The sequence below is a fragment of the Mirounga leonina genome, unplaced genomic scaffold, assembly GCF_011800145.1.
Source record: "Mirounga leonina isolate KUSES-001 unplaced genomic scaffold, KU_Mleo_1.0 Mir_366, whole genome shotgun sequence".
Taxonomy (NCBI): domain Eukaryota; kingdom Metazoa; phylum Chordata; class Mammalia; order Carnivora; family Phocidae; genus Mirounga; species Mirounga leonina.
Genome location: NW_023270709.1, coordinates 2,398,892 through 2,412,995, shown reverse-complemented (window position 1 = coordinate 2,412,995; position 14,104 = coordinate 2,398,892).

The window sequence follows — 14,104 nt, the reverse complement described above, 5'->3', positions numbered from 1 at the left end:
GGTATTATGTCCATTTCACAGATGAGGAAATCAGGGCTTAAGAGAGAGGTTAGTGACTTTAAGACCACCAGGGCAGGATGTGTCACTCAGAGTTGTCTGGCTTCATCCCTCCTTAAATTAACCATGGCCAATTCTTCCTCCCAGCTAAACATGCTTTCTGCTGTCCCTCCATCAGTGACACAGCTCAGGGAAGCACATAAGTGCCAGAGGATAATAAAACTTAAGCAAAATAGGGATAAGTAAGTGCTTTTATGGCTCAGAGAATGAAGGGTAGGCACATAAAAACCCCATACCCAAATGAGGTGGTTCAAGGACTACTATTCCAACAAGTCAAGGGGGACTTCTTGGAAGAAAGGGGGATTTGAAAACCTTCTTGAGGTACAGAAGAAGAATTCAGTGGTTAGGAGGAGAAAGCTGAATATAATGTAAGTTAGAGGAAAGTTGAGCGATAAACCAGGACTTGGAGCAAATTTACAAAAACATAGCCAAGAAAAAGAATTAAGATACTCAATCAAAGGTGCTTTCACACACAGGTAGCACTGGGTTTAGCACATTCACATTAATGTGGTCAGCCTGGCTTCACATCAGTGAGCAAAGTCGGCCTCACCTTCAGTGCTAAAAATGTATTAGAATAATTTGGTTTTACTAAGACTTTCTATATCAGTATGCCATGAAAGTGGCACGCTCTAGAAATGATTCTGGCATTGCAAGACAAACATTGTTGCTGTAGGCCAGCTTTCCGAGGCACTCTCCTATCTCTGCAATCCTTGCATGTGGCTTTCTTGGGATAAATAGAAAAGGTTACACTTTAATTCTGGATTTGGTACAAGGTGGTGATGTATTTCTGTTTTGATCGTGTGCTATAGGATATTCTATTAGTTGTGTAAGAGTGTTATGTGTTTTCTGAAAAGTTATAAATTTCAACAAGCTTTTAAACCAAGATTAGGTTTCTAAAGTAAAGTTAGCTGTATTTTACTTTTTCTTTTTATACTCTTTTTTTAATTTTTTTTACTCATTTGAGAGCGAGAAAAAGCACGAGCAGGGTTGGGGGGGAAGGTAGAGGCAGAGGGAGAAGCATGTTCCCTGCTGAGCAGGGAGCCTGATGTGGGGCTCTATCCCAGGACCCTGGGATCATGACCTGAGCCGAAGGCAGATGCTTAACCGACTGAGCCGCCCAGGCACCCCATAGCTGTATTTTACTTAATATATGATTAAAATAATTGTGCTTAACTATAAACTGAAACTAGCATACATTTTTGTCATTAAACATTTTTTAGCAGTACTCTCATAAATGTTTTCATATGGGTATATAAAATGCTCTGAAAATATAAAAGATACTGAATATTTGATATACATACCTCAATTGTAATAGCTATTTTAATTATTTGAGCTTCGCATTGAATGCATATTCTTATATATTAGAGTCGTGTTTTTGGTGTGTTGATGTCATCTTTTTTTTTTTTTTAAAGATTTTATTTATTTATTTGAGACAGAGAGAATGAGAGAGAGAGAGAGAGTACATGAGATGGGGGAGGGTCAGAGGGAGAAGCAGGCTCCCTGCCAAGCAGAGAGCCCGATGTGGGACTCGATCCAGGGACTCCAGGATCATGACCTGAGCCGAAGGCAGTCGCTTAACCAACTGAGCCACCCAGGCACCCATGTTGATGTCATCTTATATTCTGTTCACTCACATTTTAAATTCAGTTTTAGCATATGTATCACTGGAAAGCCTTTTTGTACCTGGCCAGGTTATAAATATGTAACAATAAATATTTTATAAACAGGATCTGGGTCTTTGGGTTACCTGTTGGTAAATTGGCTAATAAAAGCCAGCAGGATGTCAAAATACCTTTTTCCTGTCTTAGCCCATAAACTCTTAAGACACAGTTAACATTGCAGCTGGCCACATTGTCTTCATCAGCATCATAACCATGACTGGTGTCCCACTGGCTGTGTTGCTGTAGTCATTGTTCGTAGTGGTGTGGTTGTTCTCGTTATTTCTGTCACATTTTTTCTTGAATATTCTGTCCCATCTGCCTACAAACTCTTCAGCTAAGCACACATCCTTGAGAAGACAACTACCTGACCACTACCTGCCGAAGAAGGCCCACAGAAGGACTCATCACAGAGGGAGGAGGAGAACCAGGGAAGAATGGAGTCATGAGGTGGGGGGGGGGGGGGCATGTCACAAAAATCAAGGGAAGAACAAGAATCATGTCGGAATTAAAGAGATTGTTGGCAAGGTCAAATGTTGCAAATGTGTCCAATGGATAAATACTGAGAAATGGTTGCTAGACTTGACATTTAGAAGATCGTAAGTGACCAGAGAATGATAAGGAAGAAATCAGAGAAACTTCCTCTTAACTCACCCACAAGGGCTATCAAGAAAGCCATCTCTTTCTTGAAGATCACAAAGTATCCTGGCCAGAGCACAAAAGTGAAATTTCTTTAAAACTTCTTTTTAGCTTCCTTTTCTTTTTAAATTCTCTTCCTGGATGTCTGATCAATTCCTGCTGCCCCTGCTTCTTTTCCTGTTAGAATGACTTACAAATATTTATCCCCATCCCTTTCTTTTTTCCAAAGTTTTCCCTTTCAAAATGCTTATTAAATTTCTCTAGCTAAATGGTAGGGGCTCCTGGAACCAGGCCTCACCTGAGTATGCACCGAATATCAGATGGCCATGGAGTTGTCTTCCATTCTACTCTATGTCTGTGCCCTGCCCTCAGCTGACCCCCCAAAGCCCTTGGATGGCAGCTCCATGTGCCGCAGCCAGTAGCCATTGGGCTGCCTCCAGGTGGTGGACTGCAGGTTCTAGCCCAGCAGTTGGTACCAAATAGGCCCTTGGGAAATATTTATTCAATGTTATTGATGAAGTTATAGTAGCAAATGTGTCAGATTACCTTTTTATATTTTTAAGCTATATACATAAAGAGTCAAGTGGTTCCACAGAGCTGGTTGTGAAAATGAACAGTCCTCTATACCCTCCCTCCCCCTTTCCCTGCTTCCTAAAACCATTCACTTTCAACTCTTTTACCTGATCTGATTCTTTTGGTACTTACCTCAATGTCTCTAACTTAATAGGTTTATATTGTTACTTTTTATTCTGCTTAGTCTCTATTGTCTTCCTTAAAGCAGAAGATGAGAATTTAGCTCTCTTTCATAGCCTCTACCATATAAGCACACTGCCCTAGCCTTTCCTCCCAGTATGTTTGCTTTGGTTACATCATTATTCATTGTTCAAGTTATTATACTTATGTAAATGCCTTCAGTGGTAAGCCAGTAACATACTAACATCCTTTTCCTTTTTTCCTTTTTGTATTTTTTATGTATTCTATGTAGTTTTCTCTCATCCCAAAACTTCCTCCATCCAAGTTATGCAAAATGTCCTTGTATTATATTCAAACACATAGATATTTCATCAAGTTTATCTTCTTGAACAATCTCACCCACAGCTTCTCAGCCTTCTCTCATCTAGAGTGGGTGCCCTCTAGGTCAGCCTCACACCTGTCATCTTAGGGTCTCCCATCATCATCGTCATCCTAGAATTTTTCTCTGCCCTTCTTTAGTATTGGATCAACTGCTTTTGTATCCCATAACATCCTCTTTTTTGATTTGCTCCCTCACTTGATAGAACTCAACCTCCAGTAACTTCCTGGGAAAAGAGTATATGGGGAGGTAACTTTTTTGAGACCTTGAATATATGATGAAAATCTTCACGATAGTTTGGCTGGATATAGAATTCTAGGTTGGAAATCCTATTTCCCCAGAATTCTGAAGCCTTTTCACTGTTGTCTTCCAGTGTCTGTCGGTATCTGCTTATAGAATCTTTTGTAGAATCTCCTCCTTTTCCCAGTTTTTTGAAAGTTCATGATGTTGTTTTGGATATGATGCTCTTTTATTCATCATGGTAAGTCTAATGTCTTCAGATTTGGGGAATGTTTCTTAAATTATTTATTGGAATCCCTTTTGTCCCCATTTTTAACCTTATCTTTAGTATTTGGATCTCCTTTCCTGATCCTTTTAAAAAATTTTTAAATCTTTTAACCTTTTTCTACTTTCTGAGAAACTTCCTCACATTTATCATCAAACCTCCCCCTGCCCTTTTAATTCCAGTGTAGCTAACATACAGTGTTATATTAGTTTTGGGTTGTCCAACCTTTTTATTGGCTTTTCATTTCTGCTATGTTGTTTTTCATATATAAAAAGTTTTTTTCTCTGAATATTCTTTTTTATACCTCTGTTGATTTCCTATTTCTCTCGAGATAATTATACTATTTTAGAAGTTGTTTTTTTTTTCTTTTTGCATAGTCTCCAAATTTCTTTATTCTTCTCATATATTAGAATAAATGTCATAAGCTTTTCTCAAATTTCTAGCAAGCTTTGGATATTTTTTCATATTTAGCAGTAGAGCACTAAAAAGCTGAATTGGATTATAAGTTCCATGGACTGGATGGGACTTTTCAGCCATTAGCTTCATAGGGTAGTATGAATGGATGGGCCTTTTCATTGGGGAATTCCTAATATTATTATATTTAGGTCATTTTTCTGGGACTGGTCAGATTTTCTAGAGAGAATTGTTCTTGTCTCCTGCCAAGAGCATATAAGCTGCTCTCAGTATCCTGAAAATCAAGAGAAAGAAGGCTTGGAGGTCAGGACAGTGCCTGCTCTCAACTGGATGTACAGCCTTCTGCATTTACCCTCCAGAGAAAACAGCTCTAATCTGCTGGAGTGAGAAGGTAGAGGGCATGTTCCCAGCTATGTGGGGAGGAAGAGAAGACCTGGGAACATGTAGCTGTTTCTTAAACAGCCTTTAAATTGATCATTTGGTTTTAACCCCAACTTGATCCCCACTTCCAGAAGTTCCCATACCACAAATTCTTGAGCCTTTGGGGAATTTTGCAGTGTAAAGTAGGTTGCATCTTTTTGTCTTTCATACTGCCAATTTAGGATCTGACTTGTTTAGATCTGCTAAATCAGTTTCCACTTACCCATATACTTGGCAGCTTTCAAACTCTTCTAGCTATTATTTCCTCTCCTTTTTTACTTTATGGATTTATGCTTTGTATATATATTTAACTATATTATTAGCTATCATAACATATGGTTGTATGCAGTATACATATGGTGTATATTTACCTATAACAGCATTTATACTATATGCGTATACACACATGCATGCACACACACACAAATATATAAAATGACAATAAAGTTCTTTATATGAACTTTATAAGAGAGAGAGGGTTTTGGTTAGAGCTGAAGTTAATGATGTGTGGTTTCAATCTCCCATCTGAAGCTGAAACTTCAGATTAATTTTTTATTTGTTTTATTTGACCTTTAACACCAAACTGTTCATATCTGCATGGGGTTCGGATTTGTTGCTCATAAGATACGGTTTACTACAACTTTTTTTTTTTTTTAAGATTTTATTTATTTATTTGAGACAGAGAGAATGAGAGAGACAGAGAGCACATGAGAGGGGGGAGGGTCAGAGGGAGAAGCAGGCTCCCCACCGAGCAGGGAGCCCGATGCGGGACTCGATCCCGGGACTCCAGGATCATGACCTGAGCCGAAGGCAGTCGCCCAACCAACTGAGCCACCCAGGCACCCACGGTTTACTACAACTTTTAAACATTGAAAAGAGCTTTCTATTCTGATGACCCCATTCCCCATCCCTGGGTGCTAAAGGTACCAAATCAAGCTTATCATGCAGAAGCTATCTTTTATTCCATACTTAGAAACAAGTCTTACAGTACACCAATGATGTATTCTTGCCAAAAAGTCAAACTTAAATGTCAAGATCTACTTAACAATTTATAGGAAATACAGGGGAAAGAAGAACACAATCAATGAATAATCAGCAAAATCAATATTGCTGGAAATTAAAGCAAACAACTCCATTTCTTCAGTAACAAAATTTCAGAGAAAAAGAGAGGGAGAATCCAGAGGGCATTCTACATAATAAAAGATACTTCAGAGATGTATCTAATTGCATTGTAAGGATGTTATTTGTATCCCGATTTGAACCAACAAATTATTTTTAGAAAATTAGACATTTGGAAAATTTTTAAACACTATTGTTCTAACAATATTTAAACAATATTGATTATATTAAGGAATTATTGTTGCTATTTTATGTGTTGTAATGATATATGGTTATAATTTTCAAAAGTCATTATCCTTTAACTCTTTATAAATGACATGATAATATGTCATATGTCACTGTAAAGCTACAGTAACCAAAATTGGTATTGCCAAAAGAATATACAAATAGATAATGGAACAGAATACAAAGCCCAGAACTAGACCCAGACAAATACAGTCAACTGACCTTTGACAGAGGAGCAAAGGTAATACAATGGAGAGAAGATAGACTTTTCAACAAATGGTGCTGGAACAACTGGGCACATGGAGAGTAATGAATCTAGACTTACTAATAATTTTACGAAAATTAACTCAAAATGGATCACGGACCTAAATATAAAATGGAAAACTATAAAACTCCTAGTAATACAAAAATCTAGATGACCTTGGGTTTGGCAATGACTTCAGATACAATTATTTCTAATTGCCAACACTTGGAAGCACCAAGATGTCTTTCAGTAGGTATATGGATAAATAAGGTATGGTATATTCATTCAGGAAAACATTATTCAGTGCTAAAAAAAAAAGTACACATCAAGCTATGAAAAGACATGGAGGAAGCTTAAATGCGTATTACTAATAGAAGTCAATGTGAAAAGGCTACATTCTGTACAATTTCAACTACGTGACATTGTGGAAAAGGGAAAACCATAGAGACAGTAAAAATATCAGGGGTTGCAGAGAGGAGTGGGGGGATGAATAGGCAGAGCACAGAGGGTTTTTAAGGCAGTGAAACTATTCTGTGTGATACTATACTGGGGGAAACATATCTTTATATATTTGTTCAAAGCCATATAACACCAAGAGTGAACCCTAGTATAAACTCTGGACTTTGAGTAATAATATGGCAATGCAGTTTCATGGGTTGTGACAGATGCACCACAGGGTGGGGATGTTGACCATGCAGGGGGTTATGCATGTGTGGGGGCAGGGAATATATGGGAAATCTGTACTTTCTGCTTAGTTTTGCTGTGAACCAAAACTCTAAAATATAGTCTATTGATGTGTGTGATTATCCACTCTTTACAAATAATATGATAAAATGTCTGGAATTTGCTACAGAAAGATCCGGGGTGAGGTGTCAATGGAGAACAGAGGTAGGGAGTAAGCTATAGATTAAATAAGAGTGGCCATAAGTTGGTAATTGTTGATTCTGGGTTATAGTAAATGATGCTTTATTATACTGTTCTCTCCACTTTTGATATATTTGAAATTTTCCATAATAAAAACTTTGAATATTGAATAGCTCAGCTAGGTTATACTGAAGTGTAATCAGTTGAACAAGTACAGGTAACTAATAGCAAACCCTTTCATAACTAGAAAGAGATGACTGAGAATGAATAAGCATTAGACACCTGCTAGAGGCCAAGGGGCACAGTAAGTACCATCTGTTTGTCTTCATGTCCTACTGGAGCAAGAAAAATGTAGGCTGGGGCATCTCTATGAAGGATGAGTGCTCACAGATCACATTATGAGAAATCATAGCTGCAGTTTTGTCCTGACATAAATAATGGTGAGTGATGGTTGCTACTATGACAGCAGGTATGTATTCCAGCAGAATATTTATTCCCTTCCATATTATTATTATTAAATTGTGGAAGTAAATCTCAGAAAAAAAAGATTATCTCCATAAAAGATAAATTTTTATATAGAAAAAGTTATTTCCCTTTAATGATGCAGACTGGGAATATTAGTATTTTAAGAGATAATTTTTATAGTCAGAGTAAAGTTTAATGTTTCAAAAGGTACTGTGTTCTAATTCTTATCCTTACTGGGTAAAATCCTATCAGACTGACAGTTCTGCAGATAACAACCATAAGCTCTGGCCATAATTCATAAAGCAATAACCTTAAGGCACTGAGGAATGGACAGAAGCAGGCAGAATCCACATTAATATGATTATCAGAGGTACATAAAGTGATTTCCTATTATTTTTGCAGGTTTTTGTCAGGAACCACATACAATGGGTAGTGGGGAAATATCAGGGGCATAAGTGGAGAAACTGATGTCTTTCTGCTCTCAGAAATCAGAAGATTGTGTTCAGAAAATTGCACCTACTGGAAAGAGAAGGAGAATTTTAGAAAAGAAGAACCAAGGAGGTCCCCAAGTTCTGTCAGTCTGAATATCTGGCTGATACCCTTGGGCAACACATGAATAAAGCAGACTCAGTTCAGCCTAAAGACAAAGATTTGAATCAAGATTAAAGCTACCACTCAAGGAACACTAAAGAAACTGAGTTTGCGGGCGCCTGGGTGGCTCAGTTGGTTAAGCGACTGCCTTCAGCTCAGGTCATGATCCCAGGGTCCTGGGATCGAGTCCCACATCGGGCTCCCTGCTCGGTGGGGAGCCTGCTTCTCCCTCTCCCACTCCCCCTGCTTGTGTTCCCTCTCTCGCTGTGTCTCTCTGTCAAATAAATAAATAAAATCTTTTAAAAAAAAAAGAAAGAAAGAAACTGAGTTTGCAGTTCAACTATAAGATTGCTAAACCAAAAGAAACAGGATCAAGATTATTCACAATTTATTATTCAGAATGTCTAGAATAAAATCCAAAATTGCCCAACATATGAAGAACAAAGAAAGTGAAACACGTTAAGATCTATAAAGAACTTCTCAAACTCAACAGCCAAAAAACAAATAATCAAGTCAAAAAATGGGCAGAAGACATGAACAGACACTTCTCCAAAGAAGACATACAAATGGTTAACAGACACATGAAAAAATGTTCAACATCTTTAGCCATCAGGGAAATTCAAAGCAAAACCACACTGAGATACCACCTTACACCGGTTGGAATGGCAAGAATTGACAAGGTAAGAAAGAACAAATGTTGGAGAGGTTGTGGAGAAAGGGGAACCCTCTTACCCTGTTGGGAATGCAAGTTGGTAGAGCCACTTCAGAAAACAGTGTGGAGGTTCCTCAAAAAGTTAAAAATAGAGCTACCCTATGACCCAGCAATTGCAATCCTGGGTATTTACCCCAAAGACACAGATGTAGTGAAAAGAAGGGCCACATGCACTCCAATGTTCATAGCAACAATATCCACAATAGCCAAACTGTGGAAAGAGCCGAGATGCCCTTCAACAGACAATTGAATAAAGAAGATGTGGTCCATATATACAATGGAATATTAGTCAGAAAGGATGAATACCCACCATTTGCACTGACATGGATGGAACTGAAGGAGATTATGCTAAGTGAAATCAGTTAAGCAGAGGAAGTCAATTATCATATGGTTTCACTTATTTGTGGAACATAAGGAATAGCATGGAGGACATTAGAAGAAGGAAGGGAAAAATGAAGGGTGGGAAATCGGAGGGGAAGACGAACCATGAGAGACTATGGACTCTGGGAAATAAACTGAGGGTTTTAGAGGGGAGGGGGTTGGGGAGATGGGTTAGCCGGGTATTGGGTATTAAGGAGGGCATGTGCTGCATGGAGCACTTGGGTGTTATTGGAAAACAATGAATCATGGAACACTACATCAAAAACTAATGATGTACTGTATAGGGACTAACATAACATAATAAAATTAAATTTAAAAAAATAAAAATAAAAGCACAGAAAAGATGTACTTTATTTTTAAAGGCATAAGTAAGTTGAAAGTAACTGTATGGAAGAGAACATACCAGGCAAACAGCAAGCATAAAGAAGGCTGGAGTGGCTGTATTAATGTGAGATAAAGTAGATTTTAAGACAAAAAATTGTAAGAGATAAGAAAGAACTTTTCGTAACCATAAAATGGTGAGTCAGGAAGACATAATCATACATGGCCTATGATTACAAATGGCCACAACCAGCAAGGTATAGCATTAAAATATAAGGAAGCAGTAGCTACAATGGGTGAAATAGGTGAAGGGGACTAGAAGTACAAACTTCTAGAAAAAAAACGATGAAACGAATTGATACGATTAAAAGGAAGGGTAGGTAATTCCATCATTCTTATATTTGGAGAGTTTTAAACTCCACAGCAATTGTTAGAACAATTAGACAAATCAGCAGAGACATGGGTTCTGAGCAACACTACCTTGACCTAGTTGATATTTATAAAACACTACACCCAACAAATGCAGGTGTTTTTTTAAGTTGCATAGCACTTTCATCAACATAGACTATATGCTGGGCCATAAAATAAATCTCAAAAAAAGTATTCAAATCACACAATTTACTCCCTGATCACAGTGGAATCAAATTAGGAATCAATAACAATAAAATATCTCAAAAACCCCTAAATATTTGGAAGTTAACACACTTCTAGATAACCCATGAGTCAAGTAAATCACCAGAGAATTTAGAAATAGTTTGAACTGAATGAAAAGTAAATTAGCTGAATGAAACATACATAATCAAAATTTGAGGAGTGTACCTAAAGGAGTGCTTAGAGGGGAATTCATAAACTTTAAATGCTTATGTTACATAAGAAAACAGATATAAATTTAAGAAGAGCAAATTAAACCCCAAGCAAGTAGAATGAAGGAAATAATGAAGGGCACAAATCAATGAAATAGAAAATTCATAAGCAATAGAGAAAATGAAATCAAAAGGTTCTGAGCTGGTTTCTCCTTCAGTTCTGTCATCAGCTCTGCACAACACTGGGAAATGCATCACCTTTCAATTCATCTGTTTACTCATCTATATAATAAGGGAGGTTGGACTTAGATGACACACAAAGTGCTCTAAATTTTTAGGTGCTCACAGAGGCGGAAGAGCAATAATAATGGAATTCTAAAAATAAGCATGTGCTAACAGTTGCTCAGTAAATATGCTGAATAAATAAATGAACCCTCAGGCTATGACCACTTTTCCAAGGATCTATTTTTACAATCTATAAAATTGATTAATTTGTATTTTAATACTCAAAGGAATATATACCACGGACAATAGACATGGCACACAAATACAATGTTGTTCTGTATCAAGTATTAGACTCTCAGCTAAAAGTGAACATGTGCAAGTAGTTGGACTGGAAACCACAGATTAGAGATCCCAGGCTTGATTTCTGTTTTACTTGCTCCTGAGGCCCTTGGAAAATCATTGTCTTTGTTCTGTGGGTCTATTTCCCCATATGAGTTATCTGCATTATTTGTAAGATTTAATCAGACATTCAGCAAAGCCAAATGTTTTCTGCCTCAAAATAAATTCTGGTAAGACTGCTACAAAGGATCATCCCTGATTTTCCCCTTAGGTCTCATTAAGTGAGATTTCTTTCCTTAAAATTACTGGATTCTTAAAATAATTTAGAATATGACTTTAATAATGTCCAGAAGGAAGCATACCACTGAAATCTTAAGACTTTAAAGAGAACAAACCACTGTACCTCCTAAGTAGTACTGGACACAGTCTCAAGTTACATGTTCTTCAGACCAGTTACCAAGAGTCCTCACATGCAGCTATACCAGCAACTGTTAAAGGGGTCTTCCTTTTGGCTTGTTGCCAGTTACGGCCCAGGACTATGTTTTGAAGTTTAGTGGGCTGCGTGGATCTGAGTATTTTCCTGTCTGTGAAGTAGGGGCTTTGAGATAGAAAAATAGGATGTAATGAGCATAATAACTGGAGGAAAAACCACATTGGCACTGGACACCTCCAATTTGCCAACAGGGAGCATTAATAATACATTTCTAGCAAAAGTAGCAGAGAAGTAATGCTTGTAACTTAAATTTAATCATAAGGACACATTAAACAAGCACAACTAAGGGACATTCTACAAAATACCTAATACTCTTCAGAAGTATCAAGTCATGGAAGACAAAGACTGAGGCCCTATCCCAGATTGGAGATGTTAATGCAATGTGTGATCCTGGATTGGATCCTGAACCAGAAAAAAAGGACATCAGTGAGACAATTGGTGAAGTTTGAATAAGATCTGTAGATCAGTTAATAATAAGTTGTATTAATGTTAACTTGCTGGTTGTGGCCATTGTACTATGTCTATGTAAGATACTGATATTTGGAGAACCTAGGTGAAGAGAAAGAATACAGAATGCTGTATACTATTTTTTAAACTGTTTTTGTAAGTCTTAAATTATTTTGCAACAAAAAGTTGTGTTTTGATTTTTTTTTAAATAAAGATATAGAATAGAAACCTTCAAATCAGTGTATGTTGGTGAGGAATTTTTAAGAAAACTAAACCAATAGAAGTAACTAAATATGGGGGATTGAAGCACAAAGAGAGTGAATAGAAAATGCAAATGACTAAGGTAAAAATATTTTTAAATTAACACAATGTCAAGAACTAATTTTTTGATAAAATATATCTTCAGATTAGAACAAAAAATCCATTATATGGTACTTTAAAATATATGTTATTTCTGGGTCCTGAAATATAAAGACTCATAAAGATTAAAAGCAAAAGAACAGCGGCTAAAAAAAAAAGTATGTCAGGAAAATATTCATGAAAAGAAAGTTAGTAGTGCTGATTTGATATCAAATAAAGCATATTTTAAAGCAAAATGTATTTAAGAATAAAAATGACTCCTATATAGTGATAAAAGTAATAATTTTCCAGGAAGTTTAGGTACCCAAGTTTAGGTACACTTAATGATATAACCTCAATATGTAATTTTAAAATTGCTGAAATTCACAACTCACAACTTGGGGTTTTAAATGCATTTTTTTCTCAGTATTAATGGATTAAGCCTACAAAATAATTATCAAATTTGAAGAAAATATAAAAAGCATAAAAAGAAAACAATCTGTCAGAAATATATAGAACCCTACAGTCATTAGAGGACTGACTACATACTAGGCACAAAGCAAGGATCAAGAAATAATAAAGAATCACTATCAAGTTCTCTGACCACAATAAAATTCTGTCAGAAATCAGTAACAAGAAGATAACTTTTAAACCCCCATATATGTTTGGAAATTTTAGAACAGATTTCTGAAGAACATGTTGGTCAAGAAAGAAACCATCACAAAAATGAGAAAAATTGAGAGCTGAACAGTAATGAAAAATTTCACATCAAAATGTGGGCTGCAGCTAAAGAAATACTTCAAGAGCAAGGGAAATTGAACATGAGGTAAGCCTCAAACTCAAAAGTTTTTTTAAAAAAAGGAAGGAAATAATAAAAAAACAGAAATGAAAGAAGTACTAAACAAAGATACACTTAGAGATGATCGAACCAACAAAGCTGAAAGTTGGTTCTCTGAGAAAATGTAAAAGGGACCGGAGACAAAACCTGGCAAGATTGATTAAAAAAAGAAGAGGTAGCATAAATATTAGGAGGAAATAACAAAATATTATATAAAATAAAATACTACTTTTAAAAAGTAAGATAATTCTGCAATCAAACTGAATTTCTGAACATAGCAAGCTGAGGGCCTGGCCCTCAGTTTGGTGATCAGTGGGGAGTGCAAGGATCCAATAAGACAGCCTTTTCTCACCACCTCCTAAGAACAATGCTTGGGATCCTAACCAGACAGGAAAAGCTTCTCAAGTCTGAGTGAGCCCTTCCCTCATCCTATCTCAGTCTTGTCAATCACTTGATACAGAACTTAAAACATATCCTCATCAGAAGAGATTCTTTTGAGAAGGAGAAAACTAACATATACAATTTTTAAAGGTTTATTGTCCTATGTTTGACAGTACCAAGTCACAACATGAAATCCTATTATGTATAAGCTGATGGGTGATATATTATCCACAGTGACATTTTCAATGAAATATGGGTTTTGAAGCTGCAGATGCCCAATCAGAACCTTTGAAAACTGCCCCTGTTTTTAAGAATACAACTGTTACTCCCTCCGATTTCCCCCCAGATGAGCAAACTGAGGGTTTTAGAAGGAGGGGGGTGGGGGGGATGGGTTAGCCCGGTGATGGGTATTAAGGAGGGCACGTACTGCCTGGAGCACTGGGTGTTATATGAAAACAATGAACACTACATCAAAAACTAATGATGTACTATAATAATGATGTGATTAACATAATAAAACAAATAAAAAAAATACAATTGTTCTGTTGCCAC